Here is a 19,050-nt window from a genome sequence, read left to right as displayed (position 1 = left end):
CTTACAGCTGTACTGTAATAATGTAATTGATCATAGAATCATACTGTAATAACATTTCTCTCCTTGTGCTATAGTGAAGACTGAACAAGAGTATAACTGCCTAGCATAGTAGGTGCTCACTAAATGACACCTTAAGAAAATGATACTGCCACAAGCATGGTGTGGATGATAGGATCCAGCTTTCTGAAACTGCCTGGAGAAGGAACTGTTGTGAAAACACACCAAATTAAAATATATTTATGACAGATTCTCCTGCTTTAAATCCCTGTATCTTCCTGATTAAAAAAAAAAAAAAAACTTGGCTTTTTTAAATTCCAACTGTGAGAATGAGCATTAGGTGACCAACTCTAAACAAATCCATTAGAAATTTTGCACATTCCTCTTGTGTGCATGATAAATCCCAAAGTAGGAAAGATTCTTCTTCCCTTACTGTATTTTAAATTTACTTAGCATGTAAGCAGATCAAACTGGGGAAAACATTAGAATGTGTAAGTGGGTCTACCTTCCACTAAATGCTTAGATAATATCTGAAGAACATAAAAAAGTATTAATCACAACAGTTGTTTTTAAAAATCCTCAAGTGATGAACATAATAAAATCACAAAGTTACAAATCAGAATAAATCTGAAATCAGTGTTAAAACCTCAGAAGTAATCTCAAACGCAATATACGGTTTCATAGCACTTATCCTTGCTTTCGTCCATCAACCTTCGCTTGTTTCAGTAATTACCTAGCAAGTGTCTAAAACATAGTAGTTCCCATAAATAACCATGTTTAATGAATGAACAAGCTATTAAAACATATTCTACCTATTGTGAGAAAATACAATATTTTAATGTAATCTTATGGAATAGTAATTATGAAGTAATGTGAACTACAAAAAGCATTTATTTAAAACAAAACTAGTTAATCTACTATATTTGAATATTACTCAGTTTACAAAATAAATAAAATACCACACAAGTTTTCACCAAGACACATTTTTCCAACATGATGTGATCTGCTAGATATATTCCTCTCATGAAGAACAGAGTCGTAGGAGGCCTGAAAATAGTGGATTTAACAGTATCCCATTACCTTGGTAATTTCTTTCAATTCATGTAAAATTAGGCAAACATCTAACCTTTTAGCTACTGAATAGAAAATACAATGAAAGATTAAATGTCTAAATGTTTATTAGTTCCACGTAGATTATTTGTAAAATTGAAGTAAATATCTAAGTATCTAACAATTTGCTAAATGTCCCTGCTAAATAATGAAATACATAAATATTTTAATGTCTAAGTAAACATACAGATTATTTGCACTTGTAAATAACTTTTACATTAAGTATTATACCGCATTTTCACAATACAACTAAGTAACTTTTTAAGAATTCTGAGTGAAAAACTATTCGTAACAGGCACACATATGTGCAATAAGATCTTTCCTTACGGCAGTACGAGATGTTTAAAATAATAGAGCTAAGACTTGATTACTCAAAAAGACCATACTCGTGTATTTAGATTTGGATCGTTCTCTCCCTCCCATTAAAGCTTCCTTTGTATCACTTTACCTCTTATCAGAGAGCTTCTCAAACTTTTATGTTCTATAAAGCACATTCTCTCACAAAACTCATTTGCCCACTTCTTGTTACAGTATGTTGGGATGGGGGTGTGGTAGGAGGTAGGGGAGCCTCCCATAATTAAAACAAAGTGCTGTGCTATAGGATTTCTAAAATTGGAACAGCGTATGTAAAGAACTTTGTACAATGGCTAAGACTCGATGAATACACCATTTGGTACATATTATTATCATGGTACTCATTTATGTGATGAACTTGTAGATACCAAAATGTTTCAAAAATCAAGACCAAAGAATTGACCACTGATGATACAGAGAACCTTTAGATAACTAATGATCTTCACAAAATCACTGCACCAAAGCAGTGACAATGTCACTGTAAAAAAAGTAACTCAAAGTTACCGCTCAAGAAATACAGGTAAAAATTAAACTCAAATCAGTTATTTTTTTACTTCTCGTCAAAATTCCTAGTAAAACTATTGGTGAAGGTTATGAATTCCACAACAATCAAATGAAGAGATGACAAGCAGTTATTCTTTATTAAGTCCTTCACCTGAAGCAGTTACAGACAGGGCGACAGATGTGAGCAAAGACAAAATGATTCGCTGATTACCAATGTTTAAAACAAGAACTCTTACACTGTGCACTTCAGCTACCCAGAGTTTTCATCAAAGATACAGAAGTCAGGATAGGTGGGTGCCAGGCACTCGGGGAAACGAACAGGGAGTCGGTGTATGTACGGATTATGGAGTTTAAATTTTACAAAATGAAAAGAACTCTGGAGATGGACAGTGGTGATGGCTGCACAGCAGCGTAAATTTATTTAATACGACCAGACTGTACACTTTAATATTAAGATGGTAAATTTTGTGATGTATATTTTACCAGAAAAAAAGAGTAAAAGCAAAAAAAAAGTAATGATAAAAAGATCCTTAACACTGTTTCAAGTAAATGAGCCCTGAAGACTACAACAAACAAATGCTTATTTTCCAACTTTCTGAAATGAGTATAGTTGAAAACACAGATTCAGAGTGCATTACAACAAACACAAATCAGTAAACAAGACACATGTGGGCACAATGCGCTGTAATGTCAGAGCTTCCCTCTTGTCCACCTGAGTTTAAATTACTAGCCTGAATTTTATTCCACTGAACTGAATTAGTCTAATAGTGATCCATGCACCAATAGGCCTATGAGGTAGGTACAATTACTATCATTCTGGTATTCTAGATGGGGAAACTGAGACCAGGCATGGTAAGTGTAATTAATTTGCCCGCTGTTACTTTGACAGAGGAGATTCAGACCTAAGTCATCTGGCTCCGGGGTCATTTTGCTATGCCACCTCTCTGATCTAAATGACAAAAAAAATCTAACCACCTTGTAAGAAAAGAAGAAAAAAAAAATTCAATGTTAAGTCTCAGTTAAGGTTTTCAAACAGTGAAAAGTGTTTAGCTATCATAAGGCAAAGTCTGACCATTTACTCAATTTTTTTACAGATACAACCTCTTTGCCTAAATGGCATTTACTGTGTAGAATTTCACTGAAGGACAGTAAAGGAAGGTAAAGAAAATAGGATGCCTGAGGTTTAGGTCTTTAAGCAACATGAGGACAGCATCTGATACCTCTATTACAAAGTCAGAATTCTTCATTAACTGAAATTAACGTCTCAAGGTATGTCAAAAGTGCATTGGCGCCTCTATTACAGCGCATGTCAGAGAACTATTTGAACCACCCCTAAAAGAAAAGGGGTAGAGTTACAAAAGAGTTTACAAAAACACGTGTCAATTCAAGGGAACAGGCAAAAGGATACCCACTCCAAATACCAACATAACCAGGTCCCAGGGAGAGTCAGCATGAGCTCAGAAGCGAAAAGTACTATTTTAGGATTCTCTGTAGATCACTTAGAGATGTATTTAAACTCCTTGCAACAGGTAACTGCAAAACTAAATTGCCCACTTTACAGAATGTGAAAGGGAGGTTCAGTTTCCACAAGAACATCTAAGGGGATAAAGTACCACGTAAAAGACAGAAATCCTCTGTTAACCACAGGTAGAGTAAAGCAAGAAAAAAAATTTATGGATTCTGTCAAAATCACATCCCACATCTTCTAATCTCTGAATCTAACCTACCCATCTTATGAAGAATCCACCAAACATGACCGTAACCAGCGCCAATTCGCCAAAAACCTGGAAAATGACAAGTCTGTACAAAATTCGTATCTGTCTTCTTACTGTACAAGTTAGACTTGAGAAAAACCAGAGGGGACAGCGCTTACCAGAAAGCAAACTTTTAAAGTACAACGAAGACGATCTCCTCGATAACTTCCAACCATTAAAATCAATAACCCCAGAACCCGAAAAGGTTATGCACCCCACAGTTAGTAAGCTGCAGCTACTTCATATCTGTGTAAAAACCAGTAAGCGCTTTACTTTCTGCCTTTCAACAAACAGACGAAATTTTTTTAGGCAGGCTTACTGCAGGATGCAGAGCACCGGGTTAGGCGGGCCTGAGGGTCCAGGGCCGAGACCTCGGGGCGCGCGTGGGCCCCTCCAACCTGCAGGCACCTGCCCTGAGCGCCCGCGCGCGCGCCCCTCGAACACCGCACCGCGGGTCGCACGGGAGTGGGGGTGGGGTGCGCGAGGGGCCGTCCACGTGGAGGCCGGGGCCCCGGGCCGGCCTGCAGTCGGCGGCCCCGCTCCGAGCGCCGCGCGGAGGCCCGGGAGGACCTGTTGAGGCGGCGGAGGCCTGGCGGCCGCCGAGATTCCCCCAAGAACGCGGGCCCGGCCCTTCCCGGGTCCTCGGGGCCCGCCCTGCCCCGGCCTCGGCCGCCGCCCTCCAACAACGCGCCGCGACGGCCAGCGCGCCGCCGCCCTCCCCCCCTCACACGGCCGCACTCCCGCGGACCCCGGCCCGAGGGCCCCAGGCCTGGCCGCGCGGGAAGGGCCAGCCCGGCGGGCGGCGCTCACGCGACTCCCCGGCTTCCGGCCCGAGCAGGCCCCGCGCGGTTCTCCTCCTGCGGCCCGCCCCTCCCGGGCCCGCCGAGGGCGAGGGGGCGCGGGCGGGATCCCCGCAGGCCCCGCCACCCCCGCCCGCTTGCACAAAGCCCCGCGGGCCGCTCGCGGCGGTACTCGGAGGGCGGACGGCGAGCGCACCGCGCCGGCGGCCCGAGAGGCTGCAGCCGGGACCGGGCTCCACAAAGCGACGGCGCCACCGCTCGGACGCCCCCGCCCGCGCCCCGCGCCGCCGCGGCCGAGTCTCCCACCATTATGCTCCGGTCCTCGCCGCCGCCGCCGCCGCCGCCGCCGCGCCCGGCCCTCCCCCTCCGCGCCCGGCCCCGCCGCCGCCGCCGCCGCCGCGCCGCCTCCTTCCCGCCGCCGCCTCCCGGGCCCAGGCCTGCGGGGCGCGGGGGGGGGGGGTGGGGGCAGGCTCCCCGCCTCCCGGCCTCCGCGCCGCCTCCGCGCCGCCTCCCCGCCCCGCCGCCGCCGCCTTCCAGTCGGGCCTGCCCGCCGGCTCCGCGGGCCCGGCCTCCGCCTCGGCTCCCCGCCTCCCGGGGCTCCTGGCTCTCCGCCGCCCTCCCCGACTCCGCGCGTCAGGGGCGCCATGTTGACAAGCCGCCGCCGCGGACACCAGCGCGCGCCCGGCCGGGGACTCGGGGGGCCCGCCGCCGCCCGCACTTACGGGGTTTCGGTCCGCGCGGCAAGCCCGGGGGCCGGGGGCGGGGAGTTGGGGAGCCGCCGCCGCCGCCAGGGAAAGTTTGCGTCCGGCGCGGCCGCGGCGCCGCTCGCACGGCGGTGTGTGCGCGGGGCGGCCGCTCGCCCGGCCCGGCCTCCTCCACCTCCGCCCGCCCGCCCGCCCGCCCCCGGACTTTGTTGTGCGGCCGCGCCGGGCCGGCCGCGGGGTGCGGGCCGCGGGCTCCCTCCGGGCCGGGCCCGGCCCGCGCGCGCCCACACCCACCTTCCCTCCGCCCCGTCCTCGGCGCCTGCCTCCGACCTAGCCGCCGCATATTCTCACACAGCCACACAGCCACACGCGTGAGGCTACGTACGTGCGGGCGCGCGGGAGCCGGCGGCCCAGCGCACACAGCGCCCGGCGCTCGCAGCATCGTCAGGCGCCGGCCCGCGGGCGGGCCGTGCCCCGGGGCCGCCGCCTCCCGCCGCTGGCCGGTCGGCGGGCGTGCGGCCGAGGCCCTCCCGGCCCGTCCGTCGGAAGCAGTCGCGGGGAGGTGCCGAGTCCTCGTTCCCGGCGCGCCCAGGGCCACCCGCCGTCCACCTGGCTACACCGCACGGCTCTGGGAGAAGTGGCTTATCCGTGTCCGTTCGTTATCCCACATCTGACGGACGAGACCCCAGTGTATGCTTTACTGAGAGAGATAAACAGACTTCTAGAGATTCCACATATTTTCCATAAAGACCCGTCTCCGGTAGGACTTTGGGAGGAAGACCGACCTATCAGCCCGAATTTCTTTCGCTGATTCTTGGGCGAAAGAATGTACCTGAAAATCACCGGGAAGACACCGTCCAAGAAATTTGGGAGTTCTAATCCGATGTATCAATCTTCTTCCACAGCTGGGCGCTAAGACTAAGATCTGGAAGTGGGGAGTCTGTTCTGTGATGCGCACCGCTCAGTGGAGCAGTCTTTCCACACTCACAGCCCTGGGCCTGACACATCCTGCAGAGGCTTTGGTTGGATCAAGAGAGGTCACAAAATAGTGTTAACTCACTTTTACAGATCAATGTATGTCATTAAGGTCCAGAAGAGGAATTAAACGGTGTCAGAAAAAAATCAAGCCATACCCGGGTTTTAAACGCTGGACCAGGAATTCTAACAATGAACAGCTCTAAGTAAATCACCTTGGTTGTTTTTGGTTGTTTTTTTTTTTTTTTAAGTCATCTATAAAATAGAGGACTGCTTGATTCTGAGTGTTTCACGGAGGCTGCTCAAGTGAGACAAATTCACCTATGTGTAAAAAAAGGAAGCTTACCTTTTAGGAACCGAGTGACTGCGTAAGTCCACATTTTCCGCCAATTATTTAGGCGTCGTTCCAGTATTTGTACTCAGATACTGTCTCGTATTCTATCTAAGCTAAGTCGCATAGTTTATCCCCAAACTCCGAATTTGGGCAGTTCCCCCAAATTGACTAGACCTTAGCCCTAGGTTCCATTTTCCCTTCAGAACAGCCTTACTCACCTCATTTTTCCCTCAGCTGTGGGTGAATATGGAGAACGGGATATAGTCTGAGCCAATGGTTTGGTGTCAATGACTTGGGGGGGGGGGTGGAGGTAGGAGGGGGGGAAGTCAGGGAAGGCCCAGAACACCAAACCAGTGATTTCCATACAACTCATTTTATACCATGAGTTTACCATCCGACTGCAAAGACAGGGCAAGGGTGTCAGAGAAAAGGGGGAGAGGAAGAGCAGCCAGCCATGAGGCGTGGTTTGCATCAACGAGGACATGTGTCAAGAGACTTAGCACCACCCAAGGAAGGACCCACAGCAGGCCTAATCCTTCCCAAATCCCACCAGCATTTTCTACCCTTAATGAATACTTGACCTGATCAGCGTATTACTTTGTCCATCTTCTGATTTAAGAAGTATTACTTGAATAGAAAAGGCATGGGGTTAGCCAACAACTTGATGTGGAAATTTTGTCTCTTTAAAAAATAAATCAAAATATATCCTTACCTTGCACTAAAAATAACCCAAATAACTTGTCATTGTAAAAGCTAAAAATCATTTTTCAACAGGTAGAAGAAAATATAGGTGGATATTTGTAATATTGAAGGTGGAGAAGAATACCTGAGCCCTAAAGCAATGATTTTTATCACAAAAGATGAGTGGTAAATTTGACTGTATAAAAATTTATGAACCCTGTGGGTCCAACCAAATACAGACCTACTTAATATGCCCATTGGAGTTACAACTTTTACACTTTTAAAGAGTTTCTTCTAATAGCCTCCTTCTGGCTTTGTTCACCTTTGAGGACCAATTCCAATTTCTTGGGACTGGTAGAAAGGGATAGTTCTGGTCTCTTGTTGACTGCTGAGTTCTTGCCTCAGAGTGTTCCTGGTTTGCTAGCATGTAGCAATAAGGAGTCCAGGGAGGTGCTACTGAAATGCATTGCTTTTATTTATTTTGCCTTTTTCAATATAATAGTTTTATATTAAAGATTGACTTACATAAATATTGAGTACGGTACATATGCGTTCAGAACATAGTCTTAAGTGTATAATGCAGAATAACTACATGAAAAAGCTTCCAGGAATGCAAATGCACAGCACAAAATAGAGAAACTGGTAAGTAGAACATATTACATTGTGTTACCTTAAGTAATGTAAACAAGTGAAATAAACAGGTCTCAATGAGACTTGATGTTTTTCATGAATGGGGACTCCAGAATACATAGCATATCTTTTGATTTAAAGTAATAGTAACTGCATTTTCAACTTACAGGAATGTTTTTTTCAATAACTGATGACCCTTGTAAGTGTAAAGACTATACAAGTAAAATTGAAAAGCAAGAAAACTGGAATATATGTATATATATATATATATATATATATGCAAGAAATGAGAACTAGGGTAATAGTCCTTAGACATAAAAAGCTACTTCACATCGCTAAGATATACACCAACATTGAGGTGCCTGGGTAGCTCAGTTGGTTGAGCGTCAGACTTCAGCTCAGATCATGATCTCACGATTTGCAGGTTCTGGAGCCCCACGTCAGGCTCTGTGTTGACAGCTCAGAGCCTGGAGCCTGTTTCAGATTCTGCGTCTCCCTCACTCTGCCCCTCCCCTACTCCTGCTCTATCTCTCTTTCTCTCAAAAATAAATAAGCATTTAAAAAATTATGTATATATATATGTATATATAACACACCGACATTATCCTCCTCATAAAAGGGAAAAAGCCATTGGTAATTTATAAAAGAAGATACATAAACTATTAGCAAATATTGACCAATATCCAAGTTAACAATAAAATGACAAAACAACACAACACTGCTTTTCTTCAAATGGAAGAATTCCTCAGTGATCATATTATTGAGGGTGAGAGAAGTAGAGACTCATTCATCACTGAACTCACTTGTTATGAACTCTTTTGAGATTGCAAGAGCCTGAAAAATATCCCTGTCTTTGACCCCAGATGTCCACACTTAGAAACCTATCATAAAGATTCTATTTGAGAGGCAAAAATGTATGAACACATTGTTCATGTCTATCCCTACTTAAAACCAATGATTTTCTGCTGCATTTTGAAGAAAATCAAATCCTGTTCTTGGGATTGCAAGGCCCAGCATTTTCTGGCACCTACTTAGCTCCTAAATTTAAATTCATTATGTGTTTCATTCCTGTCTCACTGACCTTTGTCCTATCTCAGAATGGTACAGAGTTAGTCCCCTCCTTCTGGAACATCCTTCTCCCATCTTCCTGGGGGTAATCCTACTCATCAGGTATCTATCTGCTAGACTGTCACTTTTTCCAAAAGGACCTTCCTGAGCTCCCAATCTAAATTGGTCAATTTTCTATCTTAATGATGTATTTACCTCAGTGTAAATATAGTGTTACTAGATTTAGTGTTTCCAGACTGATGAAAGGTTTGTTCTCTATAGAATACCCCAGCACCCTATAAAACTACATGTTAATCAGATCATGGTGTACTTAGGTTGCTCAAGGGCTGTGAAGCAAAGAATCTTGTAAACGCAGGTCTCCCAAACTCTGAGAGGCCTATGTAATGTTCTCTCTGTCTGTGGATGCGCGTGTGTTCATGTGTATATAACAGAACAAGTATGTATACCTGGGCTGATATTCTTGAAGCACATTCATATGTTTTCACCTTTGCATTTCCACACACAAAGTTCCTCATTAGCCCACAGCACCTGTGTACCTTGGAGGCCGTTAGGATTGCCACAGCGAGAATGTACATAGAAGAAAAGTTAACACTAAGCTGCGGATTACCCCAAATAGGAGATTTTAATCTGCTGCAAGACAATAGGGCTGCAAGCATGGCTTTATTCAGAGAGAACACGATTCTGCGTGTTATTTTTTTTCTCACTTTTAACATATTTAAGAACAGGTCTGGGGGCACCTGAGTGGTTCAGTTGGTTAAGCGTCAGACCGGCTCAGGGCATGACTTCCTGTTTGTGAGTTCGAGCCCCGCATAGGATTCTGTGCTGACAGCTCAGAGCCTGGAGCCTGCTTTGGATTCTGTGTGTGTCTGACCCTCCCCCACTCACACTCTTGCCTCTCTCTCCTTCAAAAATAAATAAACATTTTTTAAAAATAAAAAAAAAAAAGAACAGGTCTGGCATAGCAGACCACTGAATCTCACCACCTAGCATTGGGACTGGAAGAGAAACCAAGGGAGGGAGGAGGCAGGAGGCTAGTGGTGGGGTATGCAATGACCTGGGGTGAGGCACTTTTTTCAAATATTTGGAACTCAGAAATATTTAATGAATTAATAAATGAGGTTCATCACAATGTTTTTTGTAGTATCAGTAAAGTCAAATGGAAGGATTTTAAAAACCTAGCATTAGAAACTGTTAATTGAAGGGCCACCTGGGTGGCTCAGTTGGTCGAGTGTCCGACTTCGGTTCAGGTCATGATCTCACAGTTTGTGAGTTCAAGCCCCACATCAGGCCGTGTGCTGACATCTTGGAGCCTGGAGCCTGTTTGTTCTCTGTCGTCTCTCTCTCTCTCAAAAATAAATAAACATTAAAAAAAATAAAAATAAATAAACTGTTAATTGAAAAAATACATAAAGCCACTAAAACAGGGGCATCGGGGTGGCTCAGTCTGACTCTTGTTCTCAACGCAGGTCTTAATCTCAGAGTCATGAGTTCAAGCCCCGAGTTGGGCTCTGTGCTGGGCATGGAGCCTAATTTAAAAAAAAAAATGTATACATATGATTTCCATTTTGTTAAATATTAGAAGGAAATACAATGGAATAAAATATTAATGCAAAATGCTTTGGGTCACAAGTATCTTATTTTTTAAATATCTTTGCTTATAATCAGGAAAAAAATTGTAATACTACTAGCCTGAGAGACTGGTTGTTCCCCTTTATGGAATGTGTAGATATCCCTCATTTAAAAGAATGTCTACTTTTCTGGGGTGCCTAGGTGGCTCAGTCGGTTAAGCAACCAACTTCGCCTCAAGTCATGATCTTGAGGTTTGTGAGTTTGAGCCCTGCATCTGGCTCTGTGCTGACAGCTCAGACCTTGGAGCTTACTTAGGATTCTGTGTCTCCCTCGCTGTCTGCCCCTCCCCCACTCATACTCCGTCTCTCTCTCTCTCTCTCTCTCTCTCTCTCTCTCTCTCTCTCTCTCTCCCTCTCTCAAAAATAAACATTAAATTTTTTTAAAAAAGGAATATCTACTTTTCAGAAAACTAACTACAAAATTAAGTTGTATACACTCTTACTTTCCACTGATTCTTTAATGTATAGAGAGATTTGTGGCTGCAATTTATACATAACTCACATCCCAAAATTTACATGAAAAGCCAAAAAATAAAACTATTAGGCAACTGAAGCTAATGAAACTGAGTATAAAATAGATGAGGTGGTTGTCACAGGAGAAGGTCATCAGGAGAAAAGGCTTACAAATGTGCTACTTACCAATTACTAACTCCTCCAAAGTGAGTTTAAGTAATTACTGCTTTACTCATTACATCGTCACTATAGCCAGGCAATGAAATCTTACCCAGGTATTCTTTGTAGAAAACAGATCAAGAGCAGAGGAGGAACATCTTGCAGACAGAGACAGTACCTGTGGTATCTCTGAGAAAACCATTTCAAAATTCAACAATCCAGAAAGAATCAAGAAGTAAAGATTTGTGTGTGTTCACTACCACCAAACATATATGTTTGCAATGTAAGAAATTAGCATGGCAGTTCGTTAATGATAATAAAATGTGGCATATGAGTGAAATTGAAAGTTATCCCTGTAGTGACATCCATTTTTACTCATTCATCTTTAGGGACACTTCCTGATGTGGGAGAGAAGGGGATGAAATTAAAACTCACATCCATGGGAAAGTGTGGCCCAGGTGAACGGCATCTCTTAAGTGTTCTATAGCTCCCCACCCCCAAGACGATAAGAACCATTTTTTAATAAAGGGGAGATACTAAAGTGAGTGTCAATGTGTTGGCCACTATAGAGGGCAGAGCGATAATGTCCCTCGGGGCCAATAAAATGTTTTCTAAGACTGTACCTTGATTTTCCAAACTTGGTTTGAGTTTATTCTGCACCTTTCTGGCTTCTGATTGGATTTTGCCATTGTCTTTTTTTTTTTTTTAACGTTTTATTTATTTCTGACACAGAGACAGCATGAGCAGGAGAGGGTCAGCGAGAGAGGGAGACACAGACTCTGAAACAGGCTCCAGGCTCTGAGCTGTTAGCACAGAGCCCGACGCGGGGCTCGAACCCTCAAACCGCAAGATCATGACCTGAGCGGAAGTCAGACACTTAACCAACTGAGTCACCCAGGCGCCCCTGCTATTGTCTTTTATATGATGTGTTAGGTAGAAATACAGTTTCTCCCTATCTTCGCTAAAAGTAAATCAGCATTCTGATATTAAATTACTATATAACGGGTTTAGTTAGTGTTAGTTTCCCAGTGCCTAGTCGTCTGTGGATGATTAAAAATGATGTTTTCTAAAGTCAAAAGCTGCAGACCAAACCTTGTAATGGCAATTATTTTTCATTGAAGTTGTCATCTTTTGTGATTCAGACTGAAGTGGCATTGCACATATTTTAATTTTAAAAACATTCCAGTAGGGGCGCCTGGGTGGCTTAGTCGGTTAAGCGTCCAACTTTCGCTTAGGTCATGATTTCGTGGTTCGTGGGTTCGAGCCCCGCGTCGGGCTCTGTGCTGACTGCCAGCTCAGAGCCTGGAGCCTGTTTCGGTCTGTGACTCCCTCTCTCTCTGACCCTCCCCTGCTCACGCTGTCTCTCTCTCTCCTAGAAATAAATAAAACATAAAAAAAAAAAAAAGAAGAAGTAGGTCCTCCCACACCCTGGTTGATTTGCCTCAGGGCATTTACAGGAAAGCAGGACCCGGGTCCTTTCACTAGAAGGTCGTCATACAAGATAGAAAGGCTGTTTGTGGATGCACGTGTCTTTTCCCTCCAAATTCCCTCCTAGCCTTTTTCCCGTCTCTCTTCTCTAGCATGACATGGCAAAAGTGCCTGGGCTTTGGCATTGGAACACCTGATTCAAATTCCAACTAACCGTGAGAACTTTTGAGGAAGGGCCTCAGTGCCGCTACCTGTCAGGAGCATGGATTTTTGACATCAGGTTGCTTGGATTGGAACCCTAACTCCATCATTCTGTAGCTGTTGATCTTGAACAATTCTCATTTTTGCCATCTGTGAAATAGAATGATATCACTATCCTCTTTCATTGCATCATTCTGAGGATCCATGAGAACGCAAATGCCTAACCAGAGGAGCTGCTTGACAGCTAACAGCTACTGTTGGTAGTCACCCATAGAATGGGGGCAGTAATATTCAATTTACAAGGTAAACTCGGACATTACGTGAGCTAAAGATTGTAAAACGTGCTCCCCTATCACCATGGCGCAGGGCACCCAGGAGAACAGAAGCCAGAGACCTGAGGACAAGGGTGCGCAGACGAGTGAGGCACGGCTGCAGCTCCCCACCCCGCACTGAGCCCTCCGGCCAAGCCCTCGGCCGCCCCCGCGGGTCACCGCGCCTTCCGAGGTCCTAGCTGCCACAGCCTGGAACAGAAGAATTTTACATTTCAGCCTTTATTGAGCCCAGCGGCCACTTTCCCAAACTTTGTCTCTCACTGGTTCTGTAACTTTCGGCAAGGAGCAGTTGCTCTCCGCAGATGAAGGAGGTTTACCAACCTGCCTGAGGCTTCCCGCAAGGGCTAAGCCCGGCGAGCAGGCCCGGGGCCACCCAGCCCTGCTCGGGCACAGCCTGCTGCGCCCGCCCGCCCCCGACTCACCTGTGCGAAGGTATTTCATGAGCGCCTTTTTATTAGGTGTTCCTTCTGGCTCATGCGCCCCTGTCTCTACCCCCGTTTTATCTTCTTCCTTCCCCCCACTTCTGGAGGTTGGCTTGTTCGGGTTTAAATCTTTCCTGGCCGCTGACAGGCACCAGCGGCCCTGTCGGTTCCAGGTGCAGGCCTTTCTCCCTCTTCTTCGTTAAACGTTTAAAACACCAGGAAATGTACATTTACATGTCTGTATACACCCCCCAGCGTCTCCTCAGGGATAGCTTTTCAAGATCTTGTCACTTTTTAGGGAGGACAAAAGTTAGTCACATCCTACACGGTCATCTTATGAAGGATTTCACATAGTGGATTTACATTAAAATAGGAAACACCTGCACTTCCCCAGCATCACTAAGGTTTACGCTCTTGGCGATGGTGGGTGAGCACAGCTAATCACATGGGACTGTGAACAAGTCTTTCTCCGGTGCTTCATTCTACAGAAACTATTTTCTGTCATTACCACCATTTGCGGTGACAAATGAGAACCTGTGGGAAATGCTCTCCACTTCCTGACAGCCCAGGGCTGTGATATACAGTCCTTACGATTTTCTCTTCACTTTCTTCCTTCAGCTTCGTGACGGCTGGGGTTTGGTAGTGTTGCTCCTTCCCACACAAATTCATCTTTAAGAAAACATCAGAGTAGTTCCTGTCAGTTACTTTGGAATTATACCTCATTCCGAAGGATCCTCCATTTTAGGTAGAATATTTGGATGATTGACATAAAATTAAAAGTGGTGTTACCTTGACGCATGTTTCGGTTTTGTAATATCAAAAGACTTGAGAGGAATTTTTAAAACCCTCGGGGGACAGGAGCATTAGAGGTAATAATTCTAAATAAATAGCTCATGAGAAAATTGTCTTCTAGAAGTAATGAAATGTAAAATGTCCTGTGTTCTTATCTTCCCTCTAGTATGGGAAGGAAACTGTGTCTTACTGAGTTGCCCGGTGAGAAATCCCTTACAGAGCAGAAGAAAATGTATAAAACGTTTTAGGTCTCACAGGGATATGTGTAGTAAGTAAAAACCTAGGGGAAATGAAAAAGAACTGTAGTGGTAAATTACTTTTTTTAAAAATTATTACAGAGCAAAAGTATTTCCTGAATAACTTGGTCACTGTCTGTGCACCTACAGTTTGATGGTCACTTCTGTTCATGTGCAGTATTTAGATTGGGCCAGAGCAAATCTGCACGGACCACGATTTCCTTTTTTTTTTTTTTTAATTTTTATTTTACTGCTTGAAGAATTTCAAACACAGGAAGTTCTGCTCCCTCAACAGCCGCATGTGAGAAGCCATGCGTTTCTTCCTGTTTCTGCCTAAGTCCGTCCTCCAGTACCTTCTCTTGGGCTCTGCTGCTCTCCAGGGCCGCCACAGACCCTCACACACAGCCACGCGGGCCAGGTTGTCTTTGTGTGTTTGTACTCCATTCTCTTTTCTTCTCCCTATTTCAAAAACACCTCCAGAATACAGGCAGAGAAGACAAATGAAATAAATAAACTCAGCACACTCTGGGGGTTCTTTTTAGCAACTTTTTTTTTTTTAAAGGACAGTTGCTAAAAGAGAAAGTAATTGAATCTATAGATTGCAGTGAGATTTGGGGATAATTACAGAATTTCTTATATATTCACCAATGTACTGAATACTAATTATAAAACTGTTTCAGTATGTACCTCCATTCTAGGTAAGTCTATAACTGAAATCAATGCTTGCTGTTTGTTTTAAATGCATCTGTATTTATTACTATTTAATATTTAACCAAGAGTTTTTATTACAAGTGCTTAGTTGTGACGTGTTAGACATATTTTGGAATCTTTTGTGTCCACAGCTTATTAAATCAGCAAGATGCGCGCGCGCGCACACACACACACACACACACACACATGCAGATGCATGCATACGAGCACAGTAACAACATAGCTTAATACATCGTGATTTAGTCCAGATACAATTTATGTAACAATTGAAGAAACTGTTGCTGAAGGCTTCTTATGTTAAGTGAAAAAGTAGGTATACATTAGGGAAAATGATCACATATATAAAAATAAATATACAGGGGCGCCTGGGTGGCTTAGTCTGTTAAGCGTCCGACTTTCGCTTAGGTCATGATCTCGCGGTTCGTGGGTTCGAGCCCCGCGTCGGGCTCTGTGCTGACTGCCAGCTCAGAGCCTGGAGCCTGTTTCAGAGTCTGTATCTCCCTCTCTCTCTGACCGTCCCCTGCTCACTCTGTCTCTCTCTCTCTCTCTCTTAGAAATAAATAAAACATTAAAAAAAATTAAAAGAAAAAAATAAAATAAAATAAATATACATACTAATAAAAAAGACCAGATTAATTACTAAATATGTTAATTCCTGAAAAATAAAATTATATGTGATTTACTTTTCCTTTTTCATATTTTAACTTGATCCTGTACTCAATTAAAAAAAAGTTGTCCTGAAAATAAAATATTTGATGTTAGAAGATATGCTGTATTACTGTAAATGATATTTAACAGTAACGAGACTCTACCCTCAAAAGCAGCCTATGGTGCAGCTAACAGGACATTTCTTTCAAATTGAAGTTTCTATGAATCCATTTATTCTGTCAAATAGGGACAACTCTACTGTTCATAGTAATATGGAAGTCATTTTTCTCAGTCAAAGAAAATGAATATTAACACTTTCATATTGTTTAACATGATAGCATTATCTTCAGATTCCCTGAGTGGGATTTTTGAAAAATAGAAGTAAAAACGAAGCCAGATATCATAAGTGTGTCCTTTAGGAAAATAGTAATCCAATAGAATAAGCCAGAGTCCAATAAGAAGAAAGTGCTCATAGCATTTCCTGTCAGTTTTCCCTCAAATTCAACTACTAGAAGTCAGTTCAATATTCTACATAGAAAATTATAGTGATGTTTAGCTCATACATCTCATGAAGGTAAGAAATTCTATATATGATGGTGAGGAATTATAGTTACAAAGTTTAATTCTTCTATAGATGTGCTCTTGATTATTCATTGTACCATAAGGAGCTTTATTCCTAAAACTAAAATATTACGAGCTCTGTGCTGTAGGGAGTTAGCTGCTCTTCCCTGTGCTAACTCCTCTAATTCTTAACAATTGGTAACTTCATCACTTACACTTTACTTGGAAGGAAATTGAGATTTAAAAAGATAAAACATCTTGCCTAGACTCAGGTGGCAAGTGTAACCTGCCCAACTCAAACTTTAGTTCAGGATTATCTACTGACAAGAATCTGGACTACTCTTGATATCATTTCAAATATATTCCTTAGTTTTTTCCTTTAATCCCACACACACACACATACACACCACCCTGCCTTGTGCTAAAATTTCTATTCTCTTCATCAGAACAAAAGATTAAAATTTTTAAATAAAAGATGCCTATCCATTAAATGAGGGCTTTTTGACATGAGAAAAACTCTAAAACAAACAAGGAAGAAGAAACCCAAAATACTATATTCAAATGACTCAACCAAAATGGAAAAAAAAATTGTTCCCTTTGACCATCTACTCTTTAGGCCCATAAAATTAACATTTGAACCCATCTTGGTTGTTTTATTTATTATTTCCTTTAGGAAGACTGGTATGCTCAGATCCTACTCTGGCAAGAATGGGTTGATGATGATGGATAAACGGAAGGAATCCCAAAGTTGTGGTTAATCCTTTTATCAAAGCATTAAACGTCTAGCCTGGATGACAAGTTTCTTAAATTCTAATTTGAGTTGAAATATTTTTATTATTGCTACTTTTATAAAATAACATTCATCTTTGTGTGCAACTCTGTGGCATATCCCCTTTTTAGGATATAGAATTTGCTTCAGATTTGAGTCTCCATAGTTTGCCAATCGCTTTTGCAACGTTATCTGTAATATAAAGATGTGTTAAATTTGAAATAAAACTAATAATGGATGCTAATTTTTAAACAAAAGGAAAGTTAAAACAACTTAGTATACATGTATCACACATAAGCAAACAAAGGAATTTCACTAAAATCGTGTTTTCTTCATCTCTATTAAATTTACTAAATGTATTCTTAAAAGTTGATGTAAATAATACTGTTTTTAATCCTGTAGAAAAATAGGAAGAATGCCTTCCCTTGATATTTGGATTTTACAAAATATTTTGAAACTACAGATTTTATTTTCTTCCCTCCCTCTCCTTCCCTCTTTTTCTTTCTTTCTTTTGCCTCATATGAGTCTATTCCTTCTTTGTGGAGCAAAGGAGGAAAACTAGTTCCATGCGGTGTCACAGAAACGAAAGAAGGAAATGTTCTGATCACAGGACATGCTCTCCTTCGCTAACAGTTGCTGAGAGGTCAAATAAAACAAGTGCGGATGGGATAGTTGCAGCTTATTGTTGACCTTCACACAAACATTTTCGCTGTGGAAACCAGACTGGTGTGGGTTGGAGTCATTGTTGATTATTTTCCTTACTTCACAAAAGAAATTTGAAAGAAAAAGTTTCATGTGTTTGAGAATAAGCTGTTGTCAACAAGGATATACAATGAAAGAGAGTTGTTTGGTAAAGGGGACTCAGGACTCTGTCCCTGAGTCATTCCAAGTCAAGATTTTGTTGTTTAGCAGATAAACACATACTCAAAAAAAAAAGTAACACCCTATTTATTTGCCATTACATCTAACATACTATTTTGCTTTATTCACATGTCTTGTTCTCCTCCATTATTTGAACAATGGAAAATACTCTTTCTGGCCAGTATAATTAAGATGACAATTATATAAGTAACATATATACTTAATATATATTTATATATGTAACATATATAACCCATATATATACATATAAGTATAGATATATAAGTAATATATTTACAGAGAATATATATTATTCTTTCACAGGGATTGTATATATATATATATATAACATTTAGATACCAAAACTGATATAAAACTTGTATTTTTATATTTATAAGTCGAGTTCCCTAATGTGGAAGCTTAGAGCATTGATTTTAGATCTTTCTTCTTTCCTTTTTTAGTTTTTTTTTTTTTTTTTTAATTTTTAAGAATCTATTTAAGTGGGGTCCATACCCATCTTGGGGGCTTAAAGTCATGACCCCGAGGTCAGGAGTCACAGGCACCCAGATCTTTGTTCTTCCCTCATACATACATGTACTCACTGCTAACATTTCCTCTTGTAGCACTGCCTTGGCTGCATCCCACAGATTTTTGATAAGTTGTCTTTTTATTCTCACTTATTTAAAAATATTTTAAAATATTTCCTGAGATTTGTTCTTTGACCCATGTATTATTTAGAGGTGTATTGTTTAATGTCTTTATGGCCCAGATTGTGGTCTACCTGGGAGGAAGCTATGTGCGGGCTGGAGAAGAATGTGTATTCTAATATTGTGGCATAAAACCCATCTACCCTCAAACAGTGTGGGGGTCACGGTCACTGACTGTACAACTAAAAATCTGCTTTTGGGGCGCCTGGGTGGCTTAGTCGGTTAAGCGTC

At 42.7% G+C, this 19,050-nt stretch overlaps 1 protein-coding gene across 9 annotated transcripts in view; it reads right to left on the bottom strand.

The window, feature by feature from the left end:
- The window catches only part of ZMYND11 (zinc finger MYND-type containing 11), a 136,918-nt gene extending 130,297 nt beyond the window's left edge, over positions 1-6,621 (bottom strand). For 3 of the 9 annotated variants that reach the window (XM_039241628.1, XM_039241629.1, XM_039241631.1), the window contains exon 1: positions 5,242-5,359. The gene's annotated coding sequence lies outside the window, so the exon portion shown is untranslated. Of the gene's footprint in view, positions 1-5,241; positions 5,362-5,517; positions 5,585-5,608; positions 5,684-6,544 lie in introns of those variants that run through there. The other 6 variants (XM_039241624.1, XM_039241626.1, XM_039241623.1 and 3 more) reach the window with 6 other exon arrangements.
- Positions 6,622-19,050: the final 12,429 nt, after the last annotated feature.

Source organism: Hyaena hyaena, unplaced genomic scaffold (assembly GCF_003009895.1).
Source record: "Hyaena hyaena isolate Hyena2069 unplaced genomic scaffold, ASM300989v1 scaffold_197, whole genome shotgun sequence".
Classification (NCBI taxonomy): Eukaryota; Metazoa; Chordata; class Mammalia; order Carnivora; family Hyaenidae; genus Hyaena; species Hyaena hyaena.
The sequence above is the reverse complement of the archived record's forward strand: the minus strand, read 5'-3'. Positions and strand labels throughout refer to the sequence as shown.